At 36.6% G+C, this 14,101-nt stretch overlaps 1 protein-coding gene and 1 long non-coding RNA gene across 3 annotated transcripts in view; one reads left to right on the top strand and one right to left on the bottom strand.

Annotated features, from left to right (window-relative positions):
- Window positions 1-204: 204 nt before the first annotated feature.
- Window positions 205-6,948, bottom strand: LOC114143275 (uncharacterized). Its single transcript, XR_003595208.1, has 2 exons — window positions 6,874-6,948; window positions 205-4,944 (listed from the first exon to the last, which is right to left on the bottom strand). It is a non-coding gene; the product is annotated as an uncharacterized LOC114143275 (long non-coding RNA).
- Window positions 6,949-6,984: 36 nt separating this feature from the next.
- The window catches only part of cskl (c-src tyrosine kinase-like), a 46,263-nt gene continuing 39,146 nt past the window's right edge, over window positions 6,985-14,101 (top strand). The window contains exon 1 of one of the 2 annotated variants that reach the window (XM_028015152.1): window positions 6,985-7,184. The gene's annotated coding sequence lies outside the window, so the exon portion shown is untranslated. The remainder of the gene's footprint in view (window positions 7,185-14,101) is intronic. The other variant, XM_028015151.1, reaches the window with a different exon arrangement.

Here is a 14,101-nt window from a genome sequence, read left to right as displayed (position 1 = left end):
AGCTCTTGAATACAAAAGTTTGTCAAAGGTCCTCCACTTGTGTTAAAAGCTGACAAATATCCTTTTCAGATACACTTTTTTTTTTTTTTTACATTTTGTCATGTTTCAAACACAAACTTCAATGCTTTTGTCAGAGTTATCTACTGTATATGAGTGTGAGAAATAGTGTTGAACTGAAGAGGAAGAATTATATTGGCGACCAGGTAAGATGGGAAAAGGTTCTCTTTAATGGTAGAACCACAACTCCACAACAAAAACTGAGAACTCGAATGGGCTCAGCAGAGCGACCAGAAAGCAAACAACATCATTCCAACAAGCAGGAACCAACAAGCATAGGAAGAACAGGTGAACTGAAATACACGAGGAGATAATCAAGTAACGGAGAACAGGAACAACACAAGGACTAAATTAATTAAACTGACCAAAGAGAAACTCAAATCATGACAGATGGAATGACACAAAGTAATACATTGTTGTAAAGGTTAAAAATAATGACACATTTTGTAACTTTACATTTTATATTTTTATTAGCTGTTATGTAAAAGTTTAAACCAATATGCCAAACCTTATGTAACACAACATGGCCATTCTTGCAAAATGATGAGTGACAAGGAAAGACTTAATTTAAAAAAACAGTCAAGAGACCTTGAGTAACTAAGTTGAAGTTCACTGCTCTAATGGGAAAATCTGTCTATAGGACTGCTATTAGTTTTGCGCTCCACTAGTCTAGCTTTTATGGAAGAAGGTCAAGACCCATTCAAAGTTTTCCTTGAGCCACCATGGAGATACAACAACCATGTGAAAGAAGGTGTTTGATCAGTTGAGACCAAAATGTAACTTTATGGCTTACATGCAGAATTCTGGATGTGTGGGAACACTGTCCATCACCGTGACCCTATCATACCCATGGTGTATGATGTTAGGAGGATACTTCTCTTCAGAAGGGACAAGAAAATTAGTCAGAGTTAATTGGAAGATCAATGTAGCTCAATATAGGCCAATGCTGGAAGAAGTCCTGGAAGAAGACCTGTTATAGGTTGCAAAAGACGAGAAAGGTGGACAGTGACCTTTAGCATACTACCAAAGATACAACAGAATTGTTTAAATTAACGCGTATTTATGTTAGAATGGTCAAGTCAAAGTCTAGGCCTAATCTAATAGAATCTGTGACAAGAGTTGAAAATTTCTGTTTGCAGATGCTCTCCATCAACTCAGACTGAGCTTGACTTTGCAAAAAGGAATGCTAAAAAATTTCAGTCTTATCTTGTGCAAAACTGGTAGAGACATACCTTAGAAGACTTACAGCTGTTATTAAAGCCAGAGAGTTTTTTACTGTGTATTGGCTCATATGGGGATTAAATACAAATGTACCTGAAATACTCCTCGTGGTTGTCTACCACTTTCTATCAGTCTGTCATAAAAAAAATCTCAATAAAATATAGTGATACATTTGTGGTTGTAATACTGCAAAAATGTGGAACTGCACTTCAGTGAGTGACTGGAAGCCATGCCTCTCTTTAAGTGTAGTCCCTCCAAATCTCTCACCACAGGATCTTTGTATACAGGTGCAGGTGTTCAGGTATGTAGGATGTTTCTCATTTTTTGTCACGCCAACCCTGCTGTGTGTTATGACTGACACAACCGCTAATGTGGGGGGTCCAGCCCAGTACAGCCCAGTCCCAGTGAAAATCACTGGGGATTGGTCAGAAATCATGTGATGGTGCGTGTGAACTCAGGGTCCACTGGGAATGGGCGTCTCACTCTGAGCACCTCATGTTTGCCATGTTTTGTAAAGACTGCCTGTCTTCCTTTTGTTGCCACAGACAGCAGTGAAAATGGTGAAGAAAAACAGAGAATATTGCTAGATGGGAACAAAATTTGGTCAGCCAGAAGATTTATATTGTTTTTTGTTCTTTTCTTTTTTTCACAGTAGGATTGTTAGAGGCAGGTAGTTTTTTGTTGAATTCAATTAAAAGTAAAAACAACAAAATATTATGAAATGTCAAGTTCTGTAATTTATAGAAACAATATTTGAATCATGTATTTTTTCCAAATGATGAACAAATATTGTTTTCCAACAGCTCCTGTAAGCATCATACACAGTGCTTTTTTCACCAATCAGTATTTTTAGACTTTTTTCCGTCCGTCCATCCATCCATCCATCCATCCATCCATCCATCCACCTATCCATCCATCCATCCATCCATCCATCCATCCACCTATCCATGTTTGTTTGCTTTTTTAATCTGATTAATTATTTAAAGCCTGACCACTGTAATGGTCATAGTGACCTTTTATAGTTATGGAATGAAATGAATTGGGAAATTTCGAAATTTGAGTATGGAAAAGTATGGACATTTTGAATAGAAACAGTCTTTAATTGCAGTAAGGCCTTCTGAATGAGAATGAATTTGGTTATTTACCACTAACAGTTCTTAACGGAATATGCATCAGTTTTGTTCTGTGTTTTTCATTTTTTATATGTGTTAGGGATTTAATTCTGATCCTCGATGCGATTTGTTTGATGCAACACTATTTCATAAACATCTTCATAGACTAAAGCAGTGCAGCTCGGTTTTTTTCTTTCCTTCACCTTTTCTAGAGTTTGTCTTATTTAGGATCACAGAACAGAAACTCAGTGGATCACTTAACAAACAGGTTTGTCTCATACTTTTTTATCAATTTGTCACTGTGATATGGTGCTTCTCAAATGTACATCCGGAACTACTGAGAGCTCAGATCAAGTTGAACTTAGCACTGCTCTGCCAGGATCAAAGGTAAGATCAAAGGGTGTGCCACTATTTCTGTCTCTGTCATCAGTCATCAATTGCTTCTTCATTCAATTCAATTAAAAATAAGGAGAGATGCAATAATTTGATAACATTTTCCTAATAATTCTTTGAATGTACAAGCATATACATGTAGCTGAAAATATATAAAAATTGTTAGTATTGATATGTTTCAGTGTTTCAAAGGAAACCTAGATTTGAGTTTTTACTTTTAACTGCATAACAGAAGTAGTGCATGTTTTTTAGAGAAATTAATTGTACTTTGTTTTTAGGTTTTACATCTTATTTTATGCACAGGATGGTAAGCAATTGAACTAGTTAAAAAAAATAAACAGGTCTATTGTTGAATTTCGGAGTTTAATTTCGGAGAAGCCCATTCACTGTTAAACTAGCATTTAGTGATTTTTACAACTATTTGGCTTGAATAAATTCACTTCAGATTTCATGTTAAAATATTAATAATAAACATTACATTACAAGTAAACATGCCAACTAGGTTCTAGTTGGCATGGCAGCTAGTTGACCTAGCTGATGAAACTTACAAAAGTTTTTGTTAATCTTCATGTGTGTCTTTTTTTTTTTTTTGCTTAATGTTTTCTTAAGTACTTTGTTCAGGTTAAAGCAGTTATGTTTTAACTAAGCATGTCATTATTTCTAAATGAAATAAGTAAGTAATTTTATTTATCAGTAACAAAAACCAGCTATGTGTAATTTATGGTCGAAACAAATAGCTGTACTATGAGGGCATCAGATATTAGAGAACATTAGGGACCAAACTGCATCATGGAAAGGAACCCAGTCAAAAGACTAAGAATACAGTTAATGGGAACTTTAAAGCAGGGTTAGAGTACAAAACATAAACATCCTTCTTTGGGGATCCAGTTTTTCAGCAGACACACTGAAGCCAGTCGGGATTGATGGGAGGAAGGACTAAGGTCTAAATAGAGCAATTTTGTTAGTGACTGCAGTTTCCAGATTGTATTTTTTAACATTTTTGAAAGCCTTATCAAAATTTTCTTCATTTTAACAGTTTGTGTTGTTCGGTCGTGTAAATTCCCATTTAAATGTATCACAGTTTGCAGGTGGTAACGTGACAAAACATGAAAGGGTATGGATTGTTTACCTTGGCACGTACCAGGTCAAACAGATTATGTACACAGAATAGAAATAAGGAAATCCGTTATTGGTTGGGGATTTTGACTGTTTCAGTCTTGTATAACTTGTTTGTCTCTTAGCATCTTTTTTCACTTTGGCAGTCTGTTTGTCTCCTTTTTTGTATGAATTAACTGTGATTAAGAAAAGTTTAAGCTATAGCCCACAAGGGCAAAAAAACATACACAAGCAGTGGGGGTTCCCAAGACAGGTTAGTCAATCAAAATCACTCAAAATGTATTGAGTATTCAACCAGAAAGTCACAAAAGAACCCAAAACAACATCTAAAGTGCCACATACCTCTCTTGCATGTGTTGTTAAAGGTTTAACAATAAAAAAGAAGCTGAACAAAAATGGCCACCACAGGAGAACTCCAAAGCCAAAACCACTAGTAAACAAAATAAATCTGGGATGGCAAACGCTTTTTCACAGCGCTGTATCTTGCAGTACAATTAATCCTACAGATGAAATTATTTTCTAAATAAACCCTAGAGGAGCAAAATATATTTCAATGTTTAGATTCAGTTTCTACGCAAGTCTTGGTTGCACTGATGAAAGATCTATGATCAGTAACGAACTCTTTGTATAGTGATTTGTCCTCTGCTGTATACTAGATAATCAAAAGAATGTCGCCATCTAGTGGACAACCTGAGAAATCTTTGAAAAATCCTAAGCTTACGTTTCTAAAATATCCCAACCTAACACACGCAACAAATCTATTTTTATGAATATGATGGAAATAGTTTTCTGCATTAATTGACTTAAATAACTCTGAAATATCGTTTGATTATTTATTCCATCCTGTACGTGTCTGAGAACCACCTCAACAGCCACTAGAACCCACTTCAGAGGCAGCAGGTCCTGCAGTCGCCCAGTCAGCTACTGACTCAGCAAACAGAAACTGGATTTCAGTGCTTAGAATTGATCCTCCATCGTAAGCAGCTTCAGGCGATGGAGTCAAAATGGCGCACAACTTTAAGTTTTTCTTAACTTTCAGTTCCACCTGTAAGATATTAATGTTCCCAATTAAGTTTTGTCAGGAACGCACCATCAACTTCCACTCACCCTTCAGATGTAAATATGCCATCTTTATGCAACCAGCACAGAGATCAAGAAGGTTTTAGTTTGATTTACCAACACATAGCATTACAGAAGTTCCTGCTAAAAGACAAAACAAAACTTGAAACGTATTCAAGTTTCTGGAAGAGAGCACGCAGCACCTCTCATGACTGAACATTTCCCCATTTAACCACTTTTTGGTAAATCCCCAGTAATCTATTGCTACACTGTATTTAAAATCCTTTTTCCTGGTGTTAGTAGTAGCACAAACAAGTTACATTAAAATATCTGTAAACATCAGGGTTTTTTCCAAGTCTTGTCACAGATTTCCAAATAGATTTAGGTCTCTCCCTTTTCATCTGATTGACGTGAATTTAGCTGTACCCATCTTCAAATAATCTCTGACACACTTCCCTGTCGATTCTAATGAAAAGCATTTTCACAGGATGATTCTTGCAAACCACCATTAGTGGGGAGGGTATCCAAGTAGCTTGGAGGTTTAGATTACTATCAAACACTGTTTTCTGTGTAGGTCAAAAAGCCTCATATGTACGGTACATATTAGGACATCCTCAGGTCTCAGGAAAAATCCTCACACATTAGATCAAACAGCCTCAGATGTCAGACCACAGACAAAAAGCCAGCAGACCTCTTACTAAACGGCATCAAAATAAAAAGTCGACGCAAAAATGGCCTCAGATGAAAGGGTGTCAGAATAAAAGCTCTTAGAAAAAACAGCATTAGATAAAAAGGTCTCAGAAATAAAGGCGTCAGAAAAAACATCAGAATAAAAGCTCTCAGGAGTCACAGAGAAGCTCCCAACAGGTGGCGCTATTGTCAGGTCGTGGGTTTCAAAATACGTCATCAACGTGCTATTTTGGCACACTGCAAGGCAAATACACGAGCATTTAAAACCATACCAACAGCAGCAACAGAGGTAGAAATGGGAGAAGAACACAATTAGCAATAAATTAATGGTTAAATCTATAATGAAATACCTAGGACCGTGAGACATGAGAAATTTTTTAAGACAACAAAGAAACAAGGACTTTTGGATGGATAATTAAAGAGAAAATAATACAATTTTACGTGAATAGGTTAGAAATCTGCCTATTCAAGGCTAATTTAATTTGCCTTGAATAGGCTAATTCAAGGCAAGTGGTAATATTGGTACAATATCAGGGTTTCTTCCCCTGGATTCTCCCAGAAGCAATAATAAATATGACCCTAATGGGAAAGAAAAAGAAATTTGAGACAGTTTGTTCTAACTGCCTCAGATGAGGATGATTTCCTGAGACGTGAGAATGTCCTAATATGTACATCATAGTACATGACCAGAGCATCATGGTTTGAGGCATGAATTATGATGGATTTCTTTAAACAATAGTTTTTATTTCTCGTCACTTTTACTTAAAAGCTGAATTTCTGGAAGACATTTAATCAATAACATTTCCTACCTAAGCTGTAGTATCAATGCGTCTACTCCAGAGGTTTTGCAATACTTTTTCCATATTTGAGAGCTGGACTAATAAGTGTCCTGTGGTATTGTTTTAAAATCTGTCTGGTGTTCTTTGTCTTTGTGTTGCAGTGGATTGTGGATTTTGTTTAAGCGAGTAAATATTCCTGAATAGACATCTATAGCCCCCTTTTCAGATTTTAAGATTACGTTAACATAACAACAACAACAACAACAATAATAATAATAATAATAATAATAATAATAATAATAATAATAATAATAATAATAATAATAATAATAATAATAAACATGCATCATTTTCCTTCCACTTCAAAATAATGCCCTGTTTTGAGCTGGTATGGCATAGAAAACGTTTAAAACCATGTAACAAGTTTGCCATCAGTTGACGCTCACCTGTTGGCCACGCGGTTGCGCTCACACACCGTTCACTGTTCCGTCGCTGCTTGCATGCGCATGCGCGTATCGGTGACGGAGATGAGCCCATTTCCTTCCAGCAGCAGCAGCAGGCCTGGCAGACACACACAAACACAACACACACATATGCAGTCAGAGGACAGAAAGCCGTCAAAGCCGAGCCACGTTTCGGATTGTCCGACATTAGCCCCGCGAAAACTGGATGCCCCCAAACCGCAGAAGTTTTACTGATGGGCGTTCATCGCTAACCTCCAGCCGCATCTGCTCGACACCTCAGCGGTATCTTTTGGGTGAGTTGGCCACAGCGCAGTGACTGTTTTGTCTCGGTTTGTTGCTGCTGCTGCTGCTGCTGCAGCTGCAGCGTTTTACCAGGGGGAGGTTCAGGGCAGCTCTCCGCGGAATGTGGTTTAATCTCAATGGTTTGGTGTTAAGCTTACATTTCCCAAACAGTGTGGGGAGAAATGATCCAAGACGGCCGAGCTAACCTTAAATCTCGCTCAGTGTTAGCGTTAGCTGCTGCTCAATGGTCAGTAACGTCACGAGATCCATTATCGGACAGTAGTTCAGATGTATGTTAGGTCTGACTAGGTTTTACATTTTCTTTGTGTCTGCTTATACGGTTAGCAATATAATAATAAGCACCCGCACACAAAGCAAATAAAATCATTTCTATGTCTCCTCTATGTGCTTTTTTTAATGACCATTATGTCATTGGCGCTTCAGTAGTTGCACCCCAAACCACTGAGTCACCCCATTTTTTTCCTAGCCTCTGCTTCCATATTCGGACAGGTTAAGATTTTCAATTATTATTTTCCTCTCGGAATACCATTCATAAAGCTTTGGGTAAAATAAATTGACATTCTGGAAAAAAGGGGGAAGAACTGCTTACTGGGATTTAGTGAGTGAGAGAATTAAAGTAAATAAATCTGTTCACATTAAACATGTAAATATTGAGATTTACTACTTCGTTTTTAGCCTGATTAACTCATGTCCGACAATGTGTTTAGTAGCTTTAACGTAGAGCTAGAATCTGGTTAAACCTCAACCTTTTGTGTTTGTGCTACACATATTACACGTCTTTTCTGAATTGACAACTGCAAGCTTCAGCAGCAGATAAATGAAACAATCTTGTGTTTACAGTTTGATCATTTCTGTAAAGCATGGGTGAATAAAATGCGTTGCTCCGTCCATTTAAAACGTGGATCAAGATACTCACACTTATTTTATTTTTGCACTCAAAAGAAGCTCGTGGGTCCCTGCAAATTTGGCATTGTTTAGCTTTTTCAGTTCATCAAGGTAAACATCTGATATCATGAAACGCACGTATTTGTACAAGCCATGACAGGACTGACAATAACAATTCATGTGTGACTGCATGTGGTGTAATATTACTATACACAGAGTTAGTAATATTCCAGAGAAATATAGGTGAGGGCTCTCAGGTTAATCAGGTCCTGATCTTTAGCATTGGGCTGTTCTCAGGGAACATTTCTTCTGATTAGTGTGTTATCTCAGTGTCTGCGCTTCTTATCTAACATGTTGGCGTTTTGTGGTAGGTCAGATTTGACCATATTTCCTGTTCAGATCTTGTTGCCTCTGCAGGTTTGACCAACCAGCAGTTCTGGCATTGCAGTCTTGAATGTCTGGTTAGATTGGCTTGTTGCTTGTAAGTGACTGACTTGGCTCTGTTTTTAATTGAACTCTTGACAGAAAAACAAAACAACCAAAACAAAACTCTTCTGTTGTAAATATACTTTTTTCATTATTATTAGTAGTAGTATGAATGGAAAAAGTAAAAAAAAAAAAAAATCACATTGTATAATCCTTTTCAGTAAAAGGAGAAAAAGCAACAATTACTATAGAGGTAATGTTGCCAAAATAATATAACATATAGACTATTTGTTTTAATAATGTTGGCAGTAACACTTTACATTTATTCATTATTTTTATTTATTTATGACATATTAACTGAAGCAAAAATATAAAATAATTTCCAAATGTTTATAAATTTTTTATTCTGTTTTTGTTGTGCAGTAATTGCTTTAGTGCAGCACTTCTCAGTTCCAGTCCTCAGGTCCCCCTGCTCTGCATGTTTTAGATGTGCCTCTATTCCAGAACAGCTGATTCAAATGATTGCATGACCATCAAGTACTGCAGAAGTCTGTTAATCACCCACAGATTCAATCCAGGTGTGTGGCAGAAGGTAAACTCCTAAAACATGCAGGGCAGGGGGAGCCTGAGGACCGGAATTGAGAAACACTGCTAGTGCAAGTTTAAGTTTGTTTGTGAGATTATCTGCTAGGGTAAAGCCTGCAGTCAGCTGCTATATAGATATCCTTCTTGTATTTTGGCAACTGTTGTTGAAAATTTGTATATTAAGAGTAATGGGTGGTTAATTTCTCTTGCATATCATCAAACAGACTATGAACTATTGGAAATAGTAATGGACCAATTCTAGTTTTCTGGCTTACAATTATCTCGTTTTCTTTTGACCTGATCAACCAATTCTGTGTTAGATTGATTCCCATTTTAAGTTATTGTCTTTTCAAAGGACTAAATCATGAAAAAGAAGAAAAAATGGTATTTCAATTGTAACATTTAATCCAACCAGAAAACAATTACTATTTATGCAGCAACATAGGTTCTTAAGTTTTTATCTGACTTTAATTAACCTAAAAAGTGCTAGTAAGTGCATACATATACGTATCTGTAGACCCAAATTGTGAAAGTTCTTAGTTTTGATGCTTTTAATAGAACAGAAATGTCAACATTTTAATTTTTTTGACCTGCCAATTGAGACATAATTGTCAGATTCCAGTCTCTGGAGTTTGAGAATTGTTTGTGAATCTCTAATAGAAACTATGTGGATCAAATGTTTAGCAGTTTTGAAACTGTACCTCCACAAAACCTTTGTAGACCTTGATACCGGTAAAAGGCCTATGCCTAAATCGTGAAATGAAATGTCATCAGCTTGTTCTGTGCTGGTTAAGTGGGAGCTGATGGATATCTTATTAGAGAAATCTGTTACCATGATTGTTTGGAGAGGGTAGGGGCTTGGCATTCATTATTCTCTGATGAATCTTGTGAACCAGACTGCAACATGTTAGCAACCCATATGCCAGATCTGTCAGGGCTGAACTGCTAGCCGTGTGCCGGAATGTCTTACAGTTTATTACTTTTTGTATTTTATTGTGATTCTAGTCAAAAGGCTATAGTTTCAAGAAGCTTTCAGGTTGTAGTGCTTGGCCCAAGTGGCTGAAGCATTTCAGATGAACCCTGTGAACACCACTTTGTGCCTCTTGTCACACATTTCTTTGCCAGTAATCCTCACTGATTCCCCATCAGGTGAGAGTTGTCCAGTTGATGTGCAGCCAGCAGCACAAGACTGCTCTAAAAGCTTCATGTTGGCCGTCTTTTAATTAGCTCTGAATCCATTTTGAGGGAGGGGAGAGGGCTTGTTTCTGTGAATAGCAGTGTTGCTGTCTCATGTTAAGCTTTGAGCCAGGCTTATGTGCTCAACAGAGAAGAAATGGCTCCTCTGTCTGCACAGGATCCATCTCATTGCTCATTTGAAAACCATCCAAGGCCCGCTGACCTCCACGTCCCCCCCCCCCCCCCCCCCCCCCGACATGTTTCTTCATCTTTTATAATCAGCGATTGCAATAAAAGAGGACGGATTTATTGGAGACTCTCATGCACAGTCTAACAGGATACAGGTATTTATGGGCAACATTATATTACAGAAAGTATATAGTAGACCCTGCTAGCTCTGTGTCACGCTACATAGATGCATTCAGCACCAAAGTTTAAATAAAAGGCAGTCTCATGAGTCTCTCACCCAGGCGTGCAGAGTTTGGTGTCTGATAAGAAACATGCACATGGGTGATGCATTTTTATTATAGACCTTGTTACATGCAAAGTGAGAAAGCATGTCATGGTCCACTTGCGTAGGAATTGTAAAGGAAATGGAAACTGACATAAGCTCTGCACGGTTTCCTCTTTCAGAAACAGATGCTTCATACATTCAAACTGTACTCCCCTGTTTATGAGGTTCTAAATAGTTTCTTTATCGACATTCTGTGAATTATGGTCTATTTTATTGGTCTCTAATCTATTTCCCATATAACCCTCTTGTCTAGTGTTTGTTTTGCCGCATACCAACATGAGTTCACATCAGGGACTGTGCGATTAAGATCACTTGTATATCAGTTTTTGATTTTTGGGGGATGAAAATTTACATGTTAAGCACAACAAGTATCATTTAAAAATGTATTACTTTCGAGTTAAATTAGTTCACAAAATTGTGGTTGGTTTTTTTTTTTTCTCCCTTTACGTTAACCTAGGGAAGAATATTCTGGCTGTACTTTATTACATAAGAAAATTGAAAAGGATTTTTGTTTGAAAAGAAAAATCTACCTATTGTAAGTGTTGCTGAATTTGCAGAATAAATCAAATCACAGTAATTAAAGTATTTTTGCTAGCATTTTTAATATTGCTACTGGCTGCTTGGATGCAATATTTGATAGCCTGTCATATTTAGATTGCTCTGCATATTTTGTACATTTGACCAGTTGGATGAACTTTTGCTATCCCAGATGCCCACAACTGATGTAGATGTAATATTAAAGCTCACAGATATTGATGAAAACATCATGATGATGGAAAAGAAACAGAGGAAAGGGGGGAATGTGAGTAAATCAAAACCAATCTCCGTCACAATTTTTATGTATTGTGCTTAGGCTGCTACCAGCTTCCTTACAGCCCTGTAAAGATTACACATCTATAAATTTTATTTGTAGTTTTTATCCAGAGTTTTGTTGTTCTGACCAACCAGATAAAGTTTTCTTTCTTTAAAACTTTATCCTACTAAGTACTATAATACATAAAGACTAGCATCTGCTGTCTGATGCAATACGCCTATCTTGATATCCTGCCTGTCTAATTAGTTTTAGATGTGTGTAATGGGAAAAATGATTCACCTCACAATTCACTTCTCTCCCACAATGCAGTGTGGTTCACTGATTTTACAGAAAATAAATTGATTCAGTGTAATTCTGTTTAACCATTCACTGAAGTACATAAAGCAGATAAATTATACTTTGAAAACCTAACTACCTTTTAATAAACAACAACCTGTTAGACAACCACAAATGGGTGTCTAACAGTTGTGCACTTTTATAGAATCTGATGAAAACATTGATGCTAAATAAAAAATTATAAACCTCTCTGATTAGACAGCTATTAGGAAACTCATCGGTTACCACAAAATGTATTCTCTTTCATGAACTACAAAACAGAAAATTGGCTTTCAATAGTTTTCTTCCAGAAGTTATTGCTCAAAAATTTATTAAACATTCATCATGACTTCAAGGCAGTCCTCCTGTGCTGAGAAATTTGTTTCCAGGCTCTGAGACATGAGCAGATCAAAAAATAAAAACATTGAAAGCCTTCTTTTCAGAAACACTTAAAGGCTTAATATTTTTAAAGCTGGCAGTGGCATATGTCTTTAAAGTAACAAAGCTGTTAAACCAGACCAAACCTGAAGCAGATATAATGGGGTTGCAGGGAGACCTTGGGGTGCACAGCATGTTGCTTCTCAACTAGATAATCAAGTTAGTTGTTCTAGTTTGTTGTTGTATGTATATTTTTACTGCCTCCATCATCATTACGTTGTTGTTGGGGTTTTTTTGACAAGTGCCTTAGAATCAAATAACTGGAGTAAAAGCATGGAGCATTTTATTAAAAGGAGTTAATTTTTGTTGGATAATTTTGATCAGGGTAAAATTGACCAATTTCAATCTCGGTCTAACCGAATGGTGCATCATTAGTCAAACTTTAATTTAGTCTCAATTTGTGAGAATAAATTTGAAGTCTGTGTCAGCAAAAATATCAGAGAGCTAGCAAACTGTTAATTTATTCATTATTTTTCTTTAAATAGATGTCCATATGTTTTGAAGAAACATCAGTCTGATTTGATATATAATGTTTTGAGTCTAAGAAGTGACTTGTTAATTTGCCATATTCTCTGCCTCAGTAGGACAATGTTTTATTTTTTGAAGCTGTAACCAGTCCTTACCTCACTAAATGTGATACCTACACATGACGTGTTATAGATTTATTTTAACCACAACCAGTCCGGCAATTTTTTACACAGTGGCTTTGTGAAAAACATTTTAAAGTTTGAGAGCTGAGCCGTGCTTTTTCAACCTGGGGACAGAATCTATTTTACCACTACTCCTTCTCAGGAAATCATGCTGCACAGCAGAGTAGTGTGACTAAAATCTTGCGCAGTAAAATACTTACAAGTACACTCCCTGCTCAGTCTATCTTATGGCTGCCTGGGGATCTTTTTGATGGCCAGGACTCTATTACCAGCTCACCCCTGAGTCTCGGTGTTTCAGCCTCAAGCAGTAGAAGTTTCCCACTGGTAACCTCCTGACAGAGAAAGGATGTTACACTTTGTAACATTTCTAGAAACTGGCATTTTAGACAGCTTTACATCCCATTTCCCTGATCAAATCTTGCTGCTTGACTTCTGCTGGCAATTTAGCAAGGATAAAATTAGAAAGGTTAAGGGAAATGAAAAGGGGAAGAATTCACAGCATTAACATTTCATGACTGTTTTGTCTCGTTTCTTTAATTTTTAATCTACACCTATTTTTGGATTTTGTTCCTGAAGTGCTGTTAGAAAAAGAAAAGTGAAAAATGTTAATGCTCCTTCTTTCAACACTGAAGATATTTGGGAGTGAGAATTTGGGAAATCGCACATTTTTTTTCTACTGACCTTTGTAGATTCTTACCGCCCATGTAATAAGGAAAAACATATTATTCCTATGTATTTATTGTTTTGTAAGTTAATACAGAACTTACGGTCTAGTTAAATAAAGATTAAGTCCTTTTTATAGATGTCTGTGGAGAGGAAAGTATATGTTTTTGGAGCTGGTAAGCTTGGTATTTTAAGTACTTCCCTAATATGAATTAATAGTTTCTTTCGGTCAGTGTCTTCTGTAAGTTGGATATAGAGTTGTAAATATTTCAGAACTCAACCAGAAATCCTTAACATTTATTTAATGATACTCTTCCATGTTATTCCACTAACCACTATGGCTTCAAACTAAAGATGTATCTAAAAATTTGAACTTTCCATTTATCACAATGTTTTGTGGTGTTCATTATGTTAATGATCCAAGTGATTTATAAAAGGTAC

The sequence above is a fragment of the Xiphophorus couchianus genome, chromosome 4, assembly GCF_001444195.1.
Source record: "Xiphophorus couchianus chromosome 4, X_couchianus-1.0, whole genome shotgun sequence".
Taxonomy (NCBI): domain Eukaryota; kingdom Metazoa; phylum Chordata; class Actinopteri; order Cyprinodontiformes; family Poeciliidae; genus Xiphophorus; species Xiphophorus couchianus.
This window is presented reverse-complemented; position numbering and strand designations above follow the sequence as displayed.